We start from the raw sequence: 25,503 nt of genomic DNA, 5'->3' as shown, positions 1-25,503 counted from the left end.
CACAAAGTGCTTCTGGTTTTGGGGGACTCCAGATTCTTCAAAATTTCTGGGCACCCAAAAACATTTCAGTGGTAAAATGTCCACTGTTGCCTTGATTAAGTGGAAGACTACGTATTTCCTAACAGATACATGGCTAGAACTGGTGATTTATGCACAGGCCTCATGTTTTTGCTTGACTGAAAGTGGCTTAACTTGTTAATACCATCTGCTTAGCAGTTTACATGTTAAACTGTTAGATATTATATGTATTTTCAAGACAGATCTTTCAAGACAGAGTTATTCAGAAAGTATCCAGAAATTATAAGCTTCATTGTCAAATGAGAAATTATTTATTAAAGAGTAAAAGATGGACATTAATATGAGATTTCTATATTGCATAGCTAACTAGCTGAAGGAGAGATGATCCTGTTCATAATGGAAAAATTAAATCCTGCGCTGGAGGGAATTTTATGCATGAACAAGGCATGGGGCAAAAAAAAGGTACACTGCTAAAATTTGCTCAGGCATTCTTTGCAGAAAAGGTCCAGAGTGGAGTGTCATATGTAGGGACTGTGTAACCTTGAAGATTGAAGTAATAGAGGGAATTTAATAGAAGACATGAAAGGTCATGCCTGTAAAGATATTCTGCTACAGAAAATGTTTTTGTTAATAGCTGGGATCGCCCCTATTAGAAATAAGAAAAAAGATATACTTGGATATACTAGGTGAGTACCTGGTGACTCTGAAGTGCCAGCATACTATGGCAATAAAAAGACCCCAGAGGAATCTGAGTGTGTACCAGTATTTCCAGCAGAGTCAAGCTCCAGTAAGGAAAATTCATTCTGATGGACTTACCATTGCCAGACTATTTTCTACAGACAAAAGGCTGACCTAGGATTAAATGGGTATATACTTACCTGAACAAATTTCATGCAGAAATTAAAAGGCTTCTAAGTGTGAGAGGAGTGGATTTTTGGTATCAGAATGAAAGAAGATTTCTGGTATCTCTGAATGAAAGAAGAGGAAATAATAAACACCTCTGTTATTTTTAAGATGCAACGATCAGTTCTACAGCAGGATTATTCAGAGCTTTGTAGGGTCAGTGGTAACAGGGGATTAGGCTCAACACCAAATGTTCATCTGTATCCTCTACCCCTAGGTCTATACATCACCATACATACTTACGGTTGCTGCCTCCTGTTGCACATGGAGCATTATGCAGAAGAAATCCTGTCCTCCAATTCAGGGCTGACATCGTTTCATCAGCTCTCATTTTCCACAACACCTTCCACTGGAGATACGAGGACACTGAGAAAAAGAATCATAAGAGCCACAAAAAAAATTAACATTGGTAGGACTGGATCAGGAGCATGGAACTCACTTGGTGCATATCCTCTGATACTAGCTCAGTTTGTCAGAGCATGACATCAATAACACCAAGGTTGTGGTTTGATCTCTGCATGGGCCATTCACTGAAGAGTAGGACTTGATGATTCTTGTGGATCCCTTCCAGCTCAGAATCTTCTGTGATTTTGTCATCTCTATTAGCCTTTAGCACAGACTAGTAACACATCTATGAAGTGAACCTCCTGGTTGCACCAATGTAGAAGTGTTTGACTGTGTGCCGAGCTATACAAGCATGAACTGGATTCATTTCCAATAAAACTAAACCAGAGGATGCAATTTAGATGTACACGGATCCTCTCCCATAGTAACTGCTGCTGAGTCCTTGAGACCAGAAGAGCCTGGTACAAACTAATTTGCAGCACATCTCCAAAATGGGAAGAATGGGGCTGGACTGCTGGATCCACGGCACCAACTGATTTGCTTTGTAGATCTATTCCTGTTGCACCACAGTATTGCTTATGTAGATGAACCTGCTTATTCTTATCAGATAGAAATTACCATGTCCCTCAGAACAAAAAAAATCTATGTAAAACTGATTTTTTTTTTAGTCCTTTCTTAGCAGTTTTGTACTATGCCTACTACAAATTTCCTGGCAAGTGTTATCAAAGTACTTACTATAAAGTCTATTGAAAATTGCTCTTTTTCATTTTATTTTGTGGGAAGAGTTTAGATAAGAAAGCCTGATGGAGCATGCAAATAGGGAATCCATGGGAACAGACTTTTCTCAAATGCATTTCAAAACCTTCCCCTGGAAACCTCAATATGGGAATTTCAGATCAATATGGAGTCTTACCAGAGTTCATGTTCACAGATCTGAGTTTACATCTACAAAAGTTCTTGTCAGATGGTGTTGTCTGATTTCTGCTGTTTCCTATTTCTGCTTCTACCCATCCTCCTTTCAGAACTGAAAAGTGAAGAACAACAACAACAACAAAAGACAATTTTGTTTTATACACTGTTGGCTTTGGAAAATCAGAGGCATTCTCCCCAGTACCAGACAGTTTCTGACTGCAGGCTCTGATCTTCCAATTGATAGGGTCTAAAATTAGGGTGAAATGGGCCAACATATTTACCCTAGGTCATTTGTTATTTCTGCCTGATGCTGTGGAATCTCCAGGAGATGACTGCACAGTATGCATTGCTGAATTATGCAGATAACATATGAATTTAGGGCAGGGGCTGCCTTAAGCAAACACTATCTTGCTATTGTGAATTTAATATTATAACTATTTTAGCACTTTTCTGTCTTTCATCTGCTTACTTTAAAAGCAGCAGTATTTGTTTGCACTGACACTGTAATACGCTCATAATCTTAAACCATAATGCCAATAAACCACCACTGACAGTGTAATGATTCACATTACCATATCATTATAGATGTAAAAGTCAGTCCCACATACCTCCTACAACATCAGTATTGGTGAGGCAGCAATTAAGATGTCAGCGGTAGAGCAGAGAATCACCATTATAAGCTTAGTCAACATACTAAAACATTGCTAAAGGTACCTACAGGGCCAGCAGCTCAGCAGATGTTTTCAAATATAAACCTCACAGCAGTTTAAAAATAAATTTTAAATTAGTCAAATGCTTGAATCCACATTAAGAACTGATGTTTATGTCAGCAAAAAGAAAAAAAGTCCTATTTAAGACTGTCAGAGGTTGGGGATTTCCTTAATGTCTATTGTGAAAGGCATATTTTAAAAAAAATTATTTCCGTATATTTTAAATGAATGAAAAATTGAGGGACAAGAATTTTACTCCAACTGTAAATGTCTTGCCCTTTGTTGACAGCAAAGGAAAACTTGTGCTTAAAGTGACAACGCACCCAGGTTGTATGTAAGTTACCATAGCTGAATCCAGTGGTGAAGTATTTACACATAGGGATTTACATTCTACAGCATACACAATATATTCAGGTCTTTTGTGGTCATTAGTATAATTCAAAGTCATATCAGATTAATCTTTTGCATGAGCTTTTTTAAAGCTATGTAAGACCAAGTAGACTGATGATAAAGATTCTGGCAAAAAAAGAAGTTACTTTAATTTGGAAAGTATAGAGAATGGAGACTGGCAGGCTGAAATGGGAATAAGGAAACAGCACACAGCAACAGAAATATACTAAAATAAGAGCATTTACTTCAACAGCAGCTTACATCCATGGATATTGCATTCATGAATGTGTTTATATTATGTTATACAAACATAATCATATTGTTACATTTCTTTGTATCTTGTACATAAAAATCAGAGGTGACTCTCGTGAAGTGAATTTTAACCATCATAAAATTCAGATAACACAGAAGAAAACTTTGTTTCCTCTCTGTTTCTTAACTAGTCTTCAGGAGTAGATCATGGAGCTCTTGTCTTTATGGCTCAGCCTGTATTGAAGCAGAAAGCACCCTGGTTTCACTTACATTTCTTAGATGGGTAAGTACTTGACAGGGCAAAGAAGTTCTTGAAATTGGCCCTTCATCTGACAGCATGCAATGAGGTCAGGGTGAAGCACCATTAATACATAACGTTCGGGCCTCCACTTTTACAAAAGGTTTTGTTGTCCAATGAGGAGTTTGACAAAGCCAAATTTTTAGCTCTCAACAAAAAATCTTCACAAACAATAGAAACCCTGTTGGGAATATTTTTTCAAATTATTTTTCTAACACCCCCAGCAAAACTGGAGTGACTAATTTTCAAATATCTGTATGGATTGGTCAGTTTTCCAGTGATGTTAGAAGAGACAACAGAAGTAATTTTGACCCTGTATCTCAGGGCAATTGTTGTGCTTTATTAAAACATGTCATAACTATTGTTTTCAAGATGATCTAAATTTTATGCAGGGACATATAGTCCTCTCTTTAGATGCATTATAGTTCTGAACTTGACTTGGGATGTAAGAATGGAAGATGGTGGTCTTTGATCATATCTGTACACACTTGTGTATGTGACCATCTGTAAGGTCATATATGCTGCTGAATGCATATTTAGGAAGAGAGGCAAAACAGAAATCAGGGTTAATTATTTATCTGTAAGAAGCACAATAGTTGTATTGATCAGACATTTATATGCACTACTTTATTTTTGTTACCTTGGAAATAATACCTAAATTGCCATTAACATACAGTGCTCAAAGTAACTTCCACACAGGCTATTCTTTTTCAACTCCAAGCATCTAAAATTAGTATTGAATTGACAAGTTTCTCAATTCAAGCACTGCCACCATTGGAGGCATTGCAGCATTTCCCTTCCTCCTTGTGATGGGCTGACACTGGCTGGGTGCAAAGTGCCTGCTGAAAGTGCTCTATCACTCCCCTCCTCAGCTAGACAGGGGAGAGAAAATAGAATGAAAGGTTCATGGGTCAGGATAAGGAATGACACTGTTGGGGCTGCCCGACATAGCACAGCACCCAGCTGCAGATGTCCTTGGCTTCTGCTGCAGCAGGCAGGGGTCAGCTGCAGCTTGCAAGGAAAGCTGGCTCCTTCGCAAGGAGCGAGCCCCAAACAAAGGTGGTGTAAAAGCATCAGCAGAGGCAAAGGATGAGAGAGGGGACACTGTGTAGGTTCCAGCCGGTTTATTCCCGGTGGAGGGTCCAGGGACAAAGATAAAGGAGTGACACAGACCGCAGTATTTTATACCAGGGTGGAACAAGTTGAAACAACCAATGGGGATTGATTGAGAAGGAGGAGATAACAGAGGAATATCCAATAGGGATAACTTAAGGGAGGGAGTTACATGAACCAACCAATGGGGCATCGAAGAAGGGAGAACTTTCCAGAGCTAATACATAGGCAATTGAGGAAAATGCATAAACATGAACTTATACATAAAACTGGGTGGAGAACTCCTGAACCAATAAACTTAAACATGTAAACTAAGAACCACTAGGAAGATGGGAACTCGCCTTAACCGCAGGTGGGAATCAGACTTCTGTGCTGTGGAGGACTGTTCACTAGTCCTTTGAATGCTCTGCTGCAGTGGCCATTGCCACCTGCACTGCCACAGAGGAAATGGAGGAATCACTCAGCAATTACCATTGCAGATAAAAGAAACTTGACTTCGGGAGACTAATTGCCCATCAAATCAGAGTAGGATAATGAGAAATAAAACCAATTATTAAAACATCTCCCTCACACCCTTCATCTTCTCAAAATTCTCCCAAATTCTCTCCCTTCTCTCCTCAGTGGCATAAGGGGACAGGGAATGAGGGCTGAGGTCAGTTCATCACACATTGTCTCTGCTGCTCCCTCCTCCGCAGGGGGAGGACTTCTCACGCTCCCTGCTTCAGCATGGGGTCCCTCCCACAGGAGATAGTCTTCCACAAACTTCTCCAAAATGAACGCTTCCTACGGGCTGCAGTTCTTCATTAATTGCTCCATTGTGGGTCCCTTCTATGAAGTGCAGTCTTTCAGGAACAGGCTGCTCCAGCATGGATCCCTAACTGGATCACAAATCCTGCCAGAAAACTTGCTTCAGCATAGGCTTCTCTCTCCACACAGCCACAGGTCCTGACAGGAGCCTGCTCCTGTGTGGGCTTTCCATGGGGTCACAACCTCCGCTGGGCATCCACCTGCTCCAGTCTGGGGCCTCCCAGGGGCTGCAGGTGGATCACTACTCTCCCATGGGCCTCCATGTGCTGCAGAACAGACAGCCTGACTCACCATGGTCTTCACTATGGGCTGCAGGGGAATCTCTGCTCTGGCACCTGGAGCATCTCCTCCCCCTCCTTCTCCACTGACCTTGGTGTCTGCACACTTGTTTTTCTGCAATATTCTCTGTACTCTCTTTGGGTGCAATTACTCTTGTGCAGGAACTTTCTCCCCTTCCTAAATCTGTTATCCCAGTGGCACTACCACCATGGCTGATAGGCTCAGTCTTGGTTATCAGTGGATCCATTTGGACCCGACTGCTGTTGGCTCTCTCCAACATGGGGGAAGCTTCTGGCAGCCTCTCACAGCAGCCACCCCATAGCCCACACACACACACGCATCAAAACCTGGCTATGCAAACCCAAAACTCCTTCAGTCAGAGATCCCATTTAGACACAAAGGGCTTCACACACTGCATTGTGAAGGGCAATTAACCACGGAAGGTCAAACAGATTCAAATACAGGGTCCAATTCTTCTGTGCTATCCTTCCAAAAGGTAAAATGCTTAAACACTTTTCACTACTGTTTTGCAAATTACGTAAGACTTAGTAGCATGAAGCCCAGGTTTCTGCAGATACCAGGCATATAAACTGTATTTATAAATCGTATTATCTGATGGATAACCGTAGGAAAGACAACCTTTCATTTAAGAATTAATAAAATTTGAGCCAATTCAAAAATATGAAGGGTTTTTACATTTTTGGCCGGTGGTATATGTGTACTTTGGAAAGAGACTCCTCTTTAATGTACCACTAAATTTTAATGTGTGAATCAAATAAACTACCTGCTATCTCTTAGAAAGTTCTGGCAGGACTTTTTATCTATATTTCATTAGATGACTGAATGCTCAGGAAATATACCCACAAAGTTTTAACAGTTGGATAACTGTGATCACATCCTAAAGTAGTAGTAGTTAAAAGCATTTAGTACCTTTCAGGAGACATTGTGATGAAGCGGTGCTAGATTTTGGAGAAGGTGTTTATGAGCCATCCCTCCCCTGCCAGCTCTGGGGCAGCAGCACAGGATCTTCCTGTTTGTGAAGTCTGAGGATGATGAAGGTTTCTATAGGTCAGCAGTGGGCTTAGTTAACATGATATAACTGAAAAGGATCTTGGAAGAAAAACCAGTGTATCTGAGTAAGGCTATAGCAACAATGAAGAGCATCAAGTTCATCTGTACTTCTGTGGCTGGCACTCATCCTGTAATGGCAAAGGACCGCCTTCCCTTCCCAGATGTCTTCATAGCTATTTTTTTAACTAGGCAGGATTTTATCAGCTTTTCCACTCTTTAAACCCTGTCAGTTAGTGCTAGCCAGACTTCACAGTTAATTGTATTCTAATCTACCCAATTAGTCCCCTATTCCCACAAAGACTTACACATGTGGTTAATTTAAAGTTTCATGCAAGTGTGAAACTCTTCTGTGCCTGAGCCTGCCTGCTTCTAATGAGTGAAAACCAAATGCTTTTCTTTCTGAAATCCCTCCTCAAGAGCCACAGCTTTCTCTTGGCCTTTCATCATTAATCTCAGCTCCAGTGTTATACACTGTCTCACCCATGCCTGATCATTAAACCTAATAAAATAAAGCGAAAAACAAAACCAAAATAAAAGCCAAAGGGAATCAAATTACTTGATGGCCATGCTTTGTAAATAATGAGTCTTTCATGAAACAAATTCCCTTTCTTTTGCTTTCTGTTGTTTCCTTTCCTCTTTCACCCCACTGTGACCTTTCTTAGCCAATGTAATTCATTGTGTTGTCTGTTTTTTAAGCATCCTAGGGCAGGGACCTTGTAATCTCTGCAGTGTGCACAGCACCATGCACCTCAGAGGAGTGTGTAAATATTAATCAACACACATTCACATTCAATGAAATCAAAAGCCCTAATTTTATGAATCAATAACACTGTCTCACTGCGTATGAAACAGTAGTAATCCATGGCCACGAAATTTTATCCTTTTGAAAAGTGGTTTCAAATGGAACCTTCATGAGCAGTATGAAAAATACATGCAAACAAAGATACAGACATCTAGTAAAGCACTGGTTTGCTGTATGAGCAGTGTTTACTGACTTTCATACACAAAGAAAAATGCTGTCAACTGCTGCCCCTCAACCTGCCACCAGTGATGTTAAACTCTGTTTGGAAAATTTTCCTAAATTACTTTTCCAAACTTTTGGATACTCTTAGTCTATCATTTCTCCCCTTCTCTACCATTCCCTTAGTGGTGTTAAAACATTACAAAAATGCTAACAAAAAAAAAATTGTAGACATTAGAAAACAAGAGATTTGTGATACTTCTCTGCAACCTCAGTTTATCCTTCCTTCTGCTTGTGTCTCATGCTGCAAGCTTCAATTGCAAGACCTTGCTCTATGATTTTTTACAAACCCCCTCCAACTCCTAGAAGCCAAGAGGAAGGGTTTTACAGATCAATCAAGAAGTGAGTGCAGACAAGGTGTTGAAAATGGTAAGGATCATACCTGCATCACAGGATGTCTAGCATGACCAGACTAATGAATGAATTACAACCCTTTCAAGCAAAACGTATATTCTTTCTTGCCTTGATTCACTATTATCCTCTGCACTGCATGGATTCGGGGCCTTCTGGAAAAAAAATCCTGCCTCTGGCTGTGTTATGGCTAGCCTGAGCTGTTAGCAAATTGTCAAGGGTTTGGTGGATTGTTTCTCTTAGGAGCAGAAGAAATTAAAGACGGAGACAGATATTTGTCTGTCTAAGTTGCTCTAACAGGAAAAAAACAAGACTTTTGTTCTATTTCTATGAATACATGCATGATCAAATGTATACTCCAGCCCTCTTTCCACTCTGCAATGTGTTCTCTAAATATCACTGCTAATTTTATACCAGAGTCATGTAGTGTTTTACTGACTTTCTCTCATAAATCACTTCCCCTGAAATGGTAAACTGTAAAACAGAAAATGCTCTTGAAAGCATGGCTACTGTATATCAGATTGTTGGCTGTATTTGCTTATTTTCTGGAAATATTAGCTGGGAAGAGTTTGAGGAAGGAAAGAGGTTGTTGCATTTACTGGACTTGCAGACATGTGGCAACTTATGGGAATACCATATGCTTTTATGAAGCTGCACAGTAGCTTCATCTGACTAGCCAGAAATCTGGCAGCCCCAGGGTCTACCAAATTAATGACGTGTGGTACACAGATGGTTCATGTACATACAGTAGGTATGATGTGAACTGAAAGCGTCAGAGGAGCAATGCACAGATTTAGTCCATGAAATCCCTCAGACACACAGCAGCCACACTTGAGATCCTCTGGCTCAATGTCTGCCAGATTTGAAGGTAGCGTTGAGCTCTGGGGTACAACAGTACTCTCTCCTGTATTTATTCCACAAAGGAACAGATCAATTTTTCTATTTTTTTCTGAATTAATAAGGCTTCAGTGAGGCTTTTCTCACTGCCAGCATAATACAATTAAACATTATGTCATACTGTAACAGGTCTGCCCCAAGGGAAGTTAATTTTCTTCTTAGCCTGTATGGTGCTAAGCATTGGATTTGTAACTGAAAAATGACCAGAACTCACCAATGTTTAGACTGTTACTGAGGAGTGCTTGCACAGCATCAAGGCCTTCTCACTTTCCTGCTCTGCCTTCTCATTACCTTGCAGTGGGTAGGCTGGGGATGGGCAGGAAGTTGGGAAGGGACATGGCTGTGACAGCTGACCCAAACTGGCCAAAGGGATACTCCATGCCATATAATGTCATGATTAGCAATGGGTTAGAGGACAAAAGAGATGGAGGGGCTTTGGCTTCCAAGGCTGATGTTACTCAGAGGCTGGCTGGGCATCAGTCTGCTGGTGGGAGATGATGAGTGATTATTGTCTTTGCATCACTTGGTTTTGCCTGGGTTTTTTCACTTACTAAATGTCTTTATCTTGATCTATGAGTTTCCTTGCTTTTTCTCTTCCAGTTCTCTCCCCTGCCCTGTTGGGAGAGGAGGGTGGGTGAGCAGCTGTGTGGGTGCTTTGCTGCAGGCCAGGGTCAGCCCACAGCGCATTCCAGTGTGTGCACAGGCAGTGTGTTGAGTGGAACACAGCTTGTGTCAAGAGCCCTACCTCTCACATTTCAGGTGGATTTGAATGTGCAATCATCAGCAAGTGTACTTCCTTTCACAGCTAGATTGTCTCCTTCCCCCAGCAGCCCTTGTGTCTACTGAAGCACACATTTAGCTGGTGAGTTTGGAATCTGTGTGTTTGTTGTCCCGTAATATTCAGAGTAGGGGCTTGGCCCCATCTATTTCCAGGCCCTGCTTCCCCAAACCCTCACACAGATGTCATTTTCCTGCTAATATCCACGTGCTCTAGCTTACACTTATTCACTGTCTTCCTTGTCCTTCAGGATCTCGTGTGCACATCCTGCATGTCCAGGTACTTTGTCCCAGGATCTGCTCCTCATGAGGGACCTGGTTCCCACCATCCTACCCCATAGTTCTCCTCCTACCCAGAGCCAAGCATCAGCACTGGGAGCAGAGACACAGTGCTTCTACTCCCCTTCCTGTGCTCAGGAACACAACTGAAAGCACATGTTAAATTATTTACCTGTAGGTTCGTGACCTGCCAGCCATCACGATTTTACCACTTGTTTAAGAGTGTTAGTTCTTCATGCTGTTGCTCAAAAGTAAACTCCTTATTTCTGTAGGATAAGCAAGTTTATAGTGCTCTTGAGTGAGGGGGGCATTCTCAGCAGGTAGCTATGTGAGTCTGAATAGCTTGAGTGCCAGATGACTGCTTTTAGGGCATGCATTTATTTACTTTTACAGTTCCCAGGATCTTTAAGCTCACCTGATTTTCTTTGTGATCTGAATCATTAAATGTTTTTATTCAAGATGGAGTCCAGGATCAACAACACGTAGTTTAGGAGAGTCCTACTGAAACTTTTTGTTTAGTAGCACTGAACATACCATTTCTTTTTAGAATGAAAATCAGCCTCTATGAAGGCAGCAGGAGTTTTGTCATTGTTTTCAACAGTATGGATTTCTGTTTTTTCATATAAAAGAATCACTTACTGCAGAAAGGAACTGAGATGCTGAAGCTTGGTTTGGATCCTGATTGATCTCCAAATCCCTTGTGCAGTCACCCAGGCAGCAGAGCTCTATTGTAAGTCCAGGAACAAGGATGAATTCCACTCACCTCCAAAAGAGAACAAGGATAAAGCAAATGTTTGGAGGATTTAAAGTCTTTAGGGACCAGAAGTGTTCATTCTTATTTCCGTTAGCTGCTTTTGTAAGGTTTCCTTCACTGTGAATCTGATCCAATTGCCACTGAATGTCACTAGCAAAACTGCAAGTGACTTGTAAGCCAGAATACCCTGGAAGGTTGTTATTGTTATTATTACACGATACAGAAATGAATTTTGAAGAACTTTTTGAAAAGGATGTGTTTCCTCTGGACTGTCACCTAGTCTGAAGAAGTTCCAGCTCTCAGCAAATAACACAGAATGACAGCTTCAGAAGTGTCTTACTAGCTCCCATTTCAAGGGATGTCATTTTTGCCTTCACTGTGCCTGTTAATGTGCCCTGACTTCAATGGGCTTTGCACATATCCTTTTGGTGATAAAAGCAGTCCTACCACCAGTAAAGCACCACAGAGAGAGCTTAGTGACAGCTTGTAGGAGAAATTCACCGTTACTAATTAAACCCACATTTTCAATGTTGGGGTCTTGCTGCCTCACCAAGTACATCACAGGACTGACTGGAAAGAAATCACAAAGAAAAATATTTAATTGGAATATTTAAATTTAAAAATATTTAATTGGAATTTTCCAAAAGTCCCCCCAGCATACAATTTTTAATAGAATTACTCAGATTACTGAAGGCTTGAAGGGCATGTGTTCTTGGACAGTGCTAGTGCATTCCATGCTGGCCATAAGTGTGTAAGGGCAACTGTTTTTCACTTTCTCTGCTCCATGTCAGTTCAGTGTACATGAAGAAAGAGATTTTTGAAGAACATTTTTAGAGTTACTGCTGCTCGGAGGCTCCAGACTAGGAAATTAGCATTGCAAATAGAGATCACACTGCTGGAGATCCTTTCCATCACGTCTTCCAGCATGATGTTCCCCCACCCTACACACTTACTGTTCATCTCTTCTATTTTGCTAATTTGCCTGCCTGAGAGTCACAAAAAATTCAATTACACTCTTTGAAGCATACATATTCACAGATTTCTTCATTTCTTCTTGCTGGACAATGAAGTTCTTTTCCTGAGCTAAGTACTCACACACATTTCACCTTTGGGTCAGTGTCTGTATCTGTGACAGAGAGATCAGAACTCTTATCACTCAACCTTCTAACACTTGCATTGCACTGAAGGGACAGTCAGCAACCTTTTTGACAGCAGATTAAGAAGTAAGGTGCTTAAGAGAGTCTCAGAACACAACTTTCAGTGCCCTGCTAGTATGCTTTGAAACCAGTCTCAGTGTATATTTTCAATTATATTTTTAAAAATTCAGTACACACAGAGTGGTCTGTTTACCCTTTCCTTACACAAACGCATTTGCCTTCTGCTAATGGGAGTAGCAGAGGCATGAACAACATCTGGGTTGTAAGCACTAGGAATCTTCGGGGTCCTCAGCACTCCCAGCTGTGTTACTCACTGTTTCAGCACACTGCCAACAAAAACTCAGAGAGTATTTTTCCACTTCATTCTGCACTTTTTCTTCAGAAGCATAATGAACCTTCTTTCAGTCAAAGCTAAATATTTTACTGTGGATGCAAATTTTTTGCTAATGAATGAATAGCAGACATACATTTTTCATTTGATAAAGACATGCACTTAACATTGTCATTTAAAAACTGTATATTCATATAGCCATTTAAAAATAACCAGCACCATTGTCATAATTATCTTTTCATATGTTCAGCAGTGACAGCAATTAACTATGAATGTAAATGTAATCAAGCACACTACCACACTTTTAACAACTAAGGCAGTTTCTGTAACACTATTGTGCTGGTAATGGTCTGTGGTTTGCTCTCAAGGAAGCTCTTAAGGGGAGTCTTTTCCCAACTAACAAGTATGTTGGCTCACTAGCACACCATGTCCTGAATCTGCCAGTGAGTCGGCTGAAACTCATGGTGAAGACTTGCTCAAAAAAAAAAGGCATCCTAGTCCAACTACGGGAAGAAAAATGAGTATTTGTGTGTGTCCTCTCTCACAGAGGTGGGGAGTGGAGGAATGTCTGAAAGTAGTGTGCAAGAATGGATTTCTTTGGGGAAGTACTAGGCAAGTTCTCCAACACCTCTCTTAGCACACATGTTCTCTATGTTCCTACATCACACAATGTAATTGCAACCTTTTTTCTATATATCCCCTTCCCCAATCTCCTTGGCTCAGCCTTCACCTGTCAGATGAGAGAAACTTTTGCTAATGGTCTATATGTTCAAGGAAAAAAACCCAAAACCATGTTCACAATAGGAACCAGGACATATGATCAGAACACAACTTACTGCAACTTGATTATTTCACTTTGGTCTTGCCGCAGCTCCCAGCTCTCCTTGTCTCTCTCTCAGTGCCGATTGCTCCTCTCAGATTCTCACCTCCTTGGAGGAGACCACAGGTCTTCTCAAAACCCCTAAGACTTCACATCGGCAAAAAGATATCAGAAATATAAATGGTGAATTGCACAGACATAATATGATACCATTTCCTTAGTATGTGTTGGAAAAGTGGAAGGATTTTCTTTCAAAATCTATTCAGTGTTGTCACAAAATGCCCTGTTGAGATGCCCTGTCACAAAATGCCCTATTGTCCTTCAGGAAAGGCATAAGATAACCAAGACTGGGGCACACAGGCTTGTGCCTCAAACAAAACATGCTGTGGAAGGACTTGCTTCAGGGTTGAAATGGCAATTTACTCTCTGGAGTCCCTCAGGTACTCTGTATTTCTGCTGTGAGAAGGGGATGTCAGCAGCCATGAAAGCACCTTGTCCCTAGGAAAGGGCCAATACAACTTGCTCAGTGAAACCAGGCCACCAGATGCCTGTCACTTGGTAACAGTCTTTGTAGCAGAATAGGACTGGACACTGTGTGCTCGATTTGCCTGAGGGTAGAAGCACCCATGTCTCCTAGTATTAGGCATTATTTTTCATTGATTTGACAGGGAGACTGCTCTCTGTTCTGGCATACTGAAAAGCAAAGACCGTATGAGAAGTTTCACCAGTGAACACCTCCCACAGGGGTCTAAAGACCCAAGGCACCTGATTAGGCACGGCCAGCCTTCAAGTTCAAGTTATACAAATCACTGCAAGGAGAAAGTTATGCAAACTAGTTAAGTCATTTATTACGAACATACTGATCTCTGTCTGTGATGTCAAGATCATCACAGACTAAATTGTTCTTTTTCTATTGGTCAGCCAGTTTTGCTTATCAGGGTATTCACTATATCTCCCACAGCTCACAGAGGTCATCAACAAGGTCACTGGCGGGTGATGAGAAGACTTCTCAGCTGGAAACAGATGCCAGAGTTCCTCATAAGTGTCTTCCTGTATTCATTCATTCAAATTCATGTAACAATCTTTTTCATGAGGGATTTTTGTTTCTGCCTGATAAAAACTTCACTGTGTCAGCACCAGCTGGACCAAAGACTTCAACACAGGTTTTACTTCCTTGTGAACAGCAGGGAGAATGCTTTTATGCACCCCTGCACCTCCTATTTTCAATCAGCTCTGGAAGCAGAGTTGGACACAACAAACACAACTTCTCCACTGCCATCTCTCCATACTGGGAAGAGGAGGAAGGTATCACATAACGAAAGGTTACTTGGGCAGATTTTCAAACTGAATCCTGTGCTTTTGAGATTAAGGCACTGGCAATAAAGAACATCTTCTCAATACTGTCATACTCAAAAATTGTACAGGAATGATATCTGTCTCTTAAGAAAAGAGAAATAAAAAAAACCAAGTAGCCTACAAATTCTGACTCCACAACAGAGTTTCTTGCTTGATAAAAAAATACCTAGGGAAAATAATGAGGAGAACAGTATCTTCACTTCTTTAAACTTAGTCCTGGTGCAGTGACAAGGCACAATATCATTAATATTATTTTTCTTTAATGGTTTTGGATCATTAGTTGTCATCATAGTAGATTTGCACTAACTAGTTATGCAATTAAGTGTATATAACTGGAAGCATGATCAGTAAATTTAACTTACTGATTCCCTAAAGGGCTCATCTCTATCTTCAGCTTGGTGAAATCAGGAGTAACAGGCAGCACTCAGTTTAAAGACCATCCAAGTTAGCTCAGGATTTTTTATTTGGACTCCAAGACATTTGAATCAGTTTCATGCAGTGTGTCCATTGACAGATATAAAAACATTTTACTAAAATATGAAAACTCATTTTTCAGAGATGTCTTGGTGGATACATATGTGTACACATGCCATGTTGTATGCAATAATTCTATTTTGTATAAGCCATTCATTTTACTTTCTTAAAGAGGTGTAAATATAAAAAATAGTTTCAGTGGCTGAATTCATGTGTGTGCATAAAATGAATTGCTGGCAGTGTAATAGAAATTATGATAAGGTGTGTTTCCACATGTAATTGAGTAGAGTATAAATTTTATGATTTTGCTGTCTGGCAAATAAATAATACAAATTGTCCAAAGGGCCCTTGCAGATATTAGGCAATACTTCTCTGGTTTTTTAGCTTCCAGACTGCTATTGGGCTTGTGCTACTGTTGTAAAAACAGAAAACACTCTGGGAGTTGCTTTACTTTTTTCACTATTCTGCTTTTTGTACTAAACAGACATTAGTACCAGAGTTTGTGCAGAAACATTCAAGTCTAGAGGATGAACCAAATGCATCATATTTTGCCACTTTTTTCAGTGATGAAGCTCTTAGAACTGTTCTCTGACCAGAAATACAGCCATTAGAAATTCAGCAGTTCTTTAAATAAAGTTTTCCACAGATGATCACTACTGAAGAAATGCAATCCTGCTTGATATTCAGTATATATTTTCTCATGACAGTTTTATGGTACAATTAAATTTCATACTTTCTTTTCTACCACTCTGAATATGCATTAGAAAGCCAAGCATCATAATTCTAAACCAATTGGGTTGATTTGCTTGTTGAAATTCAGTTATTGCTTCTTTATGTGCATTTCAAAGAAAGGCCATGGGCTGTACCAATATATTTAGAGTCAACACATGGTCACTGAGGGTCTAGGGCACATCAAAATTGTTATGCACTTTATGTGAAAAATGAAATAATGTAATTCTAAAATGGTTTGTTGGAGTAACAAACTGTAGAGAAACAATAGAGTTAATGGAGGACTAGGGAGAGAGGCAGATTATGGAACACATTGTGTATTACTTGAAAATTATACTGATATTTAGACGGACATAATAACTTAATAAGACTCATTTGAATGCAAAAGAATGAACATTGAGTTGATATTAACTTTTAATGCTTGTAATGTTATGTTAATTTATATTTTTAAATTATAGTAATTTTTTTTTGTAATCAGACTGGCTAATTATACCTCAAACATGTAAATTTGACATGATGGCAAAACCAAATTAAAAAAAAATTAGCAAAGTACTTGGTTATAAAGACCTGTAATTCACTCAAACTGGATTCTGGCTGAGTTCCTCCAACCACACAAATCATTATGCTTTGCAGTAGCAGAATCATTCCATTTCTCTGAGGTGATTTCTTTAGTTGATTTTACAAGGTGACAATGTTAATGCACTCTCTTTGCGCAATCTTTTCCTGATCACCAATTTGACAAGTTTTGAAGAAATCCTTCATCTAACCTTGATAATTGCAAATGCAGTTTTCAAAGATTCCCTCATGCTAAAAGCATCATTAACAAAAACATATTCTTCTAGCACCAAAATGGTCTCAAATTGGGATCATGAGCTCTGTTCTTAAATAGTACACAGTAAGTTGTTTTTTTCAATACGAAACATCTACTAACCTTCTAAAATCAAAATGTAAAACAGTGCCTTACATTTTATATATCTGATTCTCTTCAGGGCAATTATTTTGCAACACATATTAAACAAAGTTACTGTGTCTAAGCATGCCAAATAGACCGGAGCTTATACGGAAAATGAGCACTTTTTTTTCTTAACTTACACTTTGGAGTTAGAGTTTATTCCATTTCTTTTATTGTGTTTCCAGAATTGAAATAATAAATTCCTTCTGTCAACTTTGTTCAGATAGCTTTTTAAGTGCTCATAACTCAGATGTCTTTAAAAAAACTAAATATTTTATCTTGAATGACCTTGAGCTTCATCAAATTGGGAGATACTGTGTGCAAAGCTTTATGTACAGTGTTGAGCTGATAACCTTGTTGCACCAGCCCTCTACTCATTTGAAGTTCTTTGTTTCTTTAACAAGTATTTGTGTAATGGAACTCAATCATTTCATGAAATATTTTTTTCCTTGCGTACAACTGAGCAGATGAGATGATTAACATATATAGCAATTTGAAAATCCTTACTCCTTCAGCAGGCTATTCTTTCTCCTCCTTCTGCCTTCCTTTAGGGTCAGCACTTTATTCATGTTGTCTTTCACAACACAGATTGCAATGAAATCAGTAAGCTAAATTTTAACAAGGAAAATATTCACTCCAGCAAAACTCCAGTTGATTCAAGAGGGAAATTTCTCCTAAATAGTAATTGAAAGTTGAACTATCACTTTGGGGGTAAAAAAAATGTACAGTTACTGCAAATAGCTAAGTTAGGTGAAGTGAATCTCTGCTTCACTTACATCCATGGAAATGCCAAAGCAAAAGTCTGTCCCTGAGTTTATGAAGTATTTTAAAATGCCATAATAATTCCTCCTCACTCATTCGTGCCTCTAATCCATGCAAAGTCCTGACTGCACAAAACTGTTTGTAGTGTCTCCTACAATGTTGAGAAAGCAGAATTCTCCATTCTGCCTGCCTATGAGGGCTTTTGAGGAGCAGCAGGATGTTACCGTACTACCCTTGCTAAGGTACTGCAGAGCTGAGGCAAACATGCTACAAGATCAGAGATGTTCCATGAGTTCACCAACTGCAGCCAAAGGCTACAGGGGCAGTTCAGTGGGGGGTTTTTGGTGGGTTTCCACCACTGCCCACTGGGACAGCAGCAAAGCCAAGGGCAGCCTAAAAGCAATTCTCTTTCCCATCAGGAGCAAAACTGTCAGTCTGTGGCAAGGGCTTGGTCTGCCTTATTTTCTCTAACCTTTCTATGTGTGTAGGTGGCCAAACTCACAGTCACACCCACAGCTAATTAATAATCTGTCTCATTCAACAGAGATTGTTCAAGCACCCATATAAATGGCTCTGCTCTAGCGTCTCTTACCTGCTCTCCAATTGGACTCATAAAATGCCTGTAACAGCAGTTACAGAGCACCAAGGTTTACATACCTTCAATACAAAGCAGTGAAAATTGAAGAACTTTGGAATTTGCAGACCATCCTTATGATAAGAACATATCTTTTCAGTGGCTCAGAGCTGATTTTCTTTTATTAAAGCATCTTCCATAATAGCTAGTGCATACTTACCATGCTAGTTACTTTTTTGCAATTATGTTATTCAGAAATAATTGGATTTCTGGGTTTAATTGGGCTCTAAATTAGCCATAGCTTTCATAAAAGCTATTACAGAGATTTCTAATAGCAGCTTTTCCTGCTATTTAAGCACAGAGTATTTCAATGAGAGTGATTCACCAGTGTAAAAAGTCTTGGATGCTGTGAACTCTAGCACAAGTTCAGATTAATTATGGCAATTCAGGCACCATCCTTTTGTAATTAAACATTTGCTCAAAACATTACCCGAAGTGTATAACTGTGTCAAACAACTGGTTGTCCTTTAGAAAGATATGATTTTGTTTTCCAACTCTGTGGAAGATTAGGAGGCTTTATGGCAGGTTGGCTCCTGATTATCGAGTTCAGAGGCAGAATCAGCACTTGTTTGCTCTCACCAGTCTTTTCACCAGCTCACCTGGGAGGAGGCTGCATGTGGTGTCCCTCTGATGTTCCTTCCCACCCATGGAGTCCTGTGCTCCATTTGCTGACCACTCCTGCACATGTGGTTGCATGGAAACATCCCGCTATTGGCAAAAACAGAGAAGTAAAAATGCAATCAGCTATTTTGGAGAATATCCTGGGACAATTCCTTTGACTTTGCTGCAAATGATTGAGGGGTGATGATGAGGTGATTCAGGGTTAAGAGAAACAGACCTGGCCCTTGTGCTTTTCCCTGGTTTCTGTCAGTGGCACTTCTACTCCAGTGCAGCAGTATCTGTGATCCTCACAGTCTTCACCTTAACCTGTAGGCTAGGCTACATTTTAGGCATCGCTTTGATAAGGAAAGGCCCTATCCTACCAGACAACATAACTCCTGGACCATAATGATGCCTTCAGTACTTTTGTCCCAGGCTGGTGGGGGATAAAGCAATTATTTCACTGTCAGCTGATTCCTGCTTACTGCATGGCCCTGTGTACCATGTTTGCTGCACTAGTTGAGAGAGTCTAAGGTTTTGCTCAGTCCTTCCTCATTTAGTGCCAGGTGAAAAATGAAGCTTCTCCCAGATCCACAACTCAAGACTGTGTCAATTGTGTAATACTGAACTTGAGGATGGAGTGTGACCTAGCATGACAAAACTCTGAAAGGATTTGAGAAGGCAGACTGATTGGGCTTTGTTTTTTAGAGAACAAGTTAGCAAGCCTCTACCTGGTATTTTTTGCTCTGGGAAATGGATAATCTAAGAAAATTTAAAATATATTGTGGTAAATTTGGCTTATTCTGTAATGTGCTCACTCTTCTGATGAAGCCCACTTCTTTCCCAAGGATACTGCCAAAGGAGACAATATTGCCCCATATTTTTAACATTATCTCAGAAAAACCAGAACACTCTTCCAGTGATTCATATAAGTCTGAAAAATGTTTGCCCACATAACAAAGGTTGGAATTCAGCCCCAGATTAAAACATGAGAATCTGGATGCCTGCATATACATATTTATGTCTGAACTGGGTGGCCAAACTTCCATTTTATCTCTGCAATTTTAGTCAATACACTCACATGAGAAAAGCAGGATTAAGCCCACTGTACTATGGACACTCTAGAGCTCAGCTCTGTACCTGAATGCAGGTGCTCAGAGGTACCTGAGGAGCTCTGGGGATCCCATCTACCTTTTGGGTGTTGATGCTGGAGGGTGCATATCTCCCAGGGTTCAGCTGTCACAACTGTAACCCCACATCCATGACTGGGGCACTTGCACGAGAATCCTGCATTTACACAGCTGAACTGATATCAAGAAATCAAAACACTGCAAGAACTTTGGACACTCAGGGACTTAACAGAACATCATAAGGTATCACCATCAACTTAATTTATTATGTTACTATGAAGTCCAAACAATATCAGACCTGAAAGACATTACACAAATCCAAATTTGCCAAAATTAAATATGAAGGTTGAAACAATTCAGTTAAACTTTTTACTCTTGAATTTTTTTCCTTTTCCTTCAAATGCTGGAGACTTTGCATTTTCTGGCAAAGAAGTCCCCTAGTGACAGGGAGTTCCCCTCACAGGTATACTTTAGGCAAATGGTGAGTGATAAAATTTCAGTGTCTTGCTGCAGATACATTTTGGCTTTTTTCTATCCGTAATAACTTGAAAGATTCTTTGAGATCTGCTTCAAGGCTGAGAACATTTTGGTAAATTCATTTGCTGAAGCACTTTTTTTCAACTACCTGAGAAAATTCAAGGCTCTTTTGTGTAAATAGTGAAAAAAGGTATCAAGGCATGTGTCAGCCCTCAATCCTTTTCTAGACAGCAACAGTTTCACAACTGACTTCAACAGAAGCAAACTTAAACCTTCTAATTCATTATTCCAGTTTGCCACAGACAAAAAAAACCTTACTAAATCGCAAAAGTAATTTGGTGAATTGAGTCAATTCACCTAGTTAAATGATTTTTAAAATGTAATCAGAAGAGATGTCATTAAAAAGCAGTTTTAAAGTATATGAACTTCTTTTGGTGCCTGTTTCATATAACCAAAGATTTATCAATATTCATCAATAGTAAATTCACCTACAGTGACTGTGAATAATGTGATGTTTAATATTCCCTAAATTTTTTAGATAACCTTCGTGAAAAGTCATTAATTACAGTATTTATCTGCTACTCAAAAAAGAACATGATATAAAATGACAACTCAATTTTCCTTTTGACATTTCAAATACAACTAGGTCACATTAATCAATCAATAATGTGCTTATCATACACTGCAGTCAATTATATCCCAACTATCAGTGACAGTTCTCTGGCTTGCAATCTGGACACATATACTGTCATGATAACTACATTCTTTTTAGCCCTTTTGTATTTTACGAGCCGTGCTATTGCTTGAAGCACATCATAAATGTACAAAAAGGGCATCAGATACTTCATAATCCCAATTCCATTTCTGTGTTATTGGTATATTTCCAAAGAATAAACTTTCAGTGCATTGAAATCCAAGAAAAATAGGATAAGCTTCCCTTCTCTGAAGAGAAAGTTACACATTAAATAAAACTGACAGCACTACAAATAGAGCATTTGCATTTGCTGATTGCAAGGTAGCGATTACAGCTCACCACTTTAATGAAGTCATAAACTAGTTGAGTTTACTTCTTTGGTTTATTGCATCATGATAACCTTTTATTTTGGAGTTGTAGCCATATAAACTATGATTATTAATGATATCTCTGTCAAAGACATTATTAATACTGTTTGCCAGGACATTATTTATATTTTAGCCTATCTGTAAAGATCAGACAGTATCTCCCAAATGAGCTTTGACACAGTTTTAAATAGAACTTCTCACCTTCAGACAAATCATATAAATCTCAACCTTCCTGTTTTTATTGAAATTATTCTGAATGAATGATACACTCACAGATCTTATGATATAGTATTTCTCCATTGGAAAATGCTGATTGGTAAATGGTGTAATTTATTATTTCAACAATACCTGACTCTAATTTCCCTTGAAAATACTTTCTGATAAGGAACAACAGAACATACTCAATTTTTTGAAGGAGAATTTTTTTTTAATTATCTTCTTTTCAAATATTTAAAATTACTTATTAACCCAGCATTAAGGAAAATTATGGAAGAAACAGTTCAACAATAAATTACCCAGAATTTTTATTTTAATATAATTAATTTTGATGTATTTGCTCAGAATAGGAATTTGTTTTAAATTGCGGAGTTTCCCATGAAACAGAATAGGCAGGTTTTATGAGGCCACAGACTCAGTCAGGCTAAGGACACAAGCACTGACTGATGAACTTTTTTCCCACTGAGGTTACAGCTCCTGAATAACCATCCTCCATGATTTCCTGAAAATGAGAAAATATGACTTTTCACATACACTTTTTTTTCATCTTTCCTGCATATAGTTTGCTCCAACTGGCTTGTAGATGGAGGGCTGAGAAGGGAGAAGATGTGTGAGTTCTCAGCCCTTCTAAGTGCATGATGAGACACATCATATATCTTCCTTTGTAAGTGCCAGCAGCAGAATATGGAAATGAGAGGAAATTTGAATATCAAAAGTCATTCTCCAGTTTACCCACTCTTAAAGCCTGTCACAACACATTCCCAGTAGTAATTAGCTACCCTGTTCCAATTCAGAAACAAGGGTATCAGAGAGGTGGTTGAATGACCCTAACTGTTGCAAACTGTTAATTTTTTCAGGATAAAAACAAAGAGAAAGCAATTTAAAAACTGCTGTACATATCTAACTGTTCAGTAATAGCTATTTGCTTGGTTTTATTGTTTTTACATCATATTTTGATGCTGCTATACTCACTGGGACATTTAAAGGGTAATATAGTAATAATTTATGAAATAAGATAGTCTGATATGCAACAGTATTCCTAGTGGTGCATTTCGTTTCATATTAGCAACACAAAAACCGTAAAAAGCTGATGGTGGCAGTGGGTTCCCACTGAGACATACCCTATTACAGTGGTATCCATGTCAGCATGTCAGCTTTTTGCTTTTTAATCACAGCTTTGACATTCAGTGACTACAGTGTTTCTCTTTCAAAAATCATATAGGTTTTCACCCAGGAGCTAAAATCATTTAGATGACATTCCTTCTCCTACCTTAAAGCCAATTAATGAAAGGGGTGTGGGTAACTTCCATTGAGGAAGACAGATGTACCAACACTATTTGTGTGTGCAGGCTATAAAGAAAAAGCCCTTCCTTAACCCATAGCTTGAGCCCAAGTAGGTGCTGCAATGGGACATTCCTATGGCAATCTGAAGGTACATTTCTTTTGCCCTCACAAACATTAGTTGTGCTACCAGTGCACAATATACATGAAAATTGTCCATGAAACCTGACCTTTTGATATTTAGTTAATGTAGTATACCCAAAACAAAGAAAGGCAAGACCCAGAAATTCTGACCTACACTTACAAAGCTAAAATTAAAATGTTGATGAGAGAGGTATGCTGATATATTGGTCAGCTCAAATAATTTGACTTGGTGAAAAATGGTCTTTTAATCCCTGGAAAATGTCTTAATACTTCAATAGTTTTCTCATCAATTGTAAGAGAACTTTCTCTGAGACCTTTGCCATTGCCTGAAGTGTGGTCAGACTGCCAGCCAGACCTCTTGCTCCAGAGGGGGCAGAAAGCTTCCTGTACAGAGCCTTGTTTGGATTTTAGTGATGCTTTGAAAGAGAGATACTGCATGCCCACAGGAGAAAAGAGTAGGAGAGGGGCTTTAACAGATAGGCAATGTGCAGTGGCACAGGCTCTGCCTGAGAATTACCTTATTTTCCCCAACAATGTCTTTAAAATTGAATCATCCTGGTTCTACAAAATCATTGAATCTATTATTCAATCTCTAGTTTATTTTCTTTACACAGTTTCCAGATTTTTATTATACTACTATCTCCCATCAGAGAGATCATCTTTGTAAGAGGAAACTGAAAATCACTGGTTATGACAAAAAGGAATTCCCATTAACAAGTCATCATCTAATCATTTTAGGATCTTCGTATCCTATTATCAGCTTTCTTATGAAATACCATTTCTTAATGACAGGGATTTGACTAATACTGTGTGAACTCTGTTAACATAATTTGAAAGTTACAGCCAAGTGTGTATTTATGGAATAAGGCGTCATCTTTTTCATGCTTGCACATAATTTTAGCTTGTAATTTGATCAGCTGTGAATGTTGAAAGTTAATTTTCATCAACTGGGGAAGGAGAAATAGAGTTATCAGCATTTTCTGCTGGATTAAAACATATTGGCATTGAATTCAAGGGGCCTCAAAGAGAATCAGATTTCCCTTCTCTACATCCACAAAATTTCCTTTGTGGGTGACAGAGGCAATCTATCCATTTAGTACTTTCTTTGAGGGCCGTGGTACAGCTTGTATATGAGATATGTAACTTTTACTGTATTTCAGCTGGTTTCAATGAAGGCTGAGCATTAGGGAGAATCCAGGCCACTTCAGTCACATTCTTAAACCCTATGCAGTGAGATCAATGCCTGATTAATTTCTGCCACCTCCTGCACTCTGAAAGGCCATCTTTCCTTCCCCATGTTCCATCTGTTGCAAATCCAGATCTTACCTTAACCTGAGTGGTGTGAGTCAGCTGTTCTGGCTCCCCAGAGTGTGGAAATTATACACTGGTGTAACACATCACCTCATAATTATAGGTCTACATGAAACCATGTTAAAATGGAGAAGAAATTTATCTCTTTATTTTTGTTCTGTATGTCTTGTTCCTTGTATCTCTAATTCAGGGATAAACCATATGATGCAACACATTTAACAGATCACCTTCCATCAATCTGAAGGCAGGTTTCTTAGGTAATAGCTTGGGGAAATGTTGCCCAAGACAGAAAAACAAATTCAGCAATTTTTTTTATAGTCTTGAAAAGACAAATACAGATTTTGATCCCTTTCTCATTGATGATCTTCATAACACCCTTCCTCACAGCTAAAAAAAAAAATTGTTTATTTTTAGAAAATAAAATCTTCTATGGGAAAAAGACACTTTGGATTTATTTAAGAGATATACACTCTACTAATGAGGATATCAACTAACAGAAATAGAATTTTGCTTTATCTTTTCATAGGTAGATTGACTTCAAGATTCTGAATGAAGAAAATCATTAATAAATTTATAAGGCTTTTCTTTCTGATTGAATTAAAAATTTAGTGATCCCTATCTGAAATAGTACATATAGAATCACAGAACTTCAGAGAAAAATTTCTTCAGTCGATAGACTGTTCACAAGACAGCCTCCCAGTGGCAAAATGCTGGGCAGTAAGGTCAGGCAGGCACTGTCCTTTCAGTTTGTGTTTATACAGCATCTACCATTGGCTCAGGTGAACGAGTGGTGTTCTCAGCTCTAATACCACATAAAGAGCAATACATTTTTTATCGAGTACATTGTCACAGAGTGAAATAGGTAATATCATAAAATGATAGCAAATAGA

The 25,503-nt window shown here is 39.0% G+C and overlaps 1 long non-coding RNA gene across 1 annotated transcript; it reads right to left on the bottom strand.

Annotated features, from left to right (window-relative positions):
- Positions 1 to 2,185: 2,185 nt before the first annotated feature.
- LOC125324439 lies at positions 2,186 to 19,074 on the bottom strand. Its single transcript, XR_007202970.1, has 4 exons — positions 18,992 to 19,074; positions 13,502 to 13,632; positions 11,063 to 11,186; positions 2,186 to 2,290 (listed from the first exon to the last, which is right to left on the bottom strand). It is a non-coding gene; the product is annotated as an uncharacterized LOC125324439 (long non-coding RNA).
- Between the last annotated feature and the right edge of the window lie 6,429 nt (positions 19,075 to 25,503).

Source organism: Corvus hawaiiensis, chromosome 4 (genome assembly GCF_020740725.1).
Source record: "Corvus hawaiiensis isolate bCorHaw1 chromosome 4, bCorHaw1.pri.cur, whole genome shotgun sequence".
Taxonomy (NCBI): Eukaryota; Metazoa; Chordata; class Aves; order Passeriformes; family Corvidae; genus Corvus; species Corvus hawaiiensis.
This window is presented reverse-complemented; position numbering and strand designations above follow the sequence as displayed.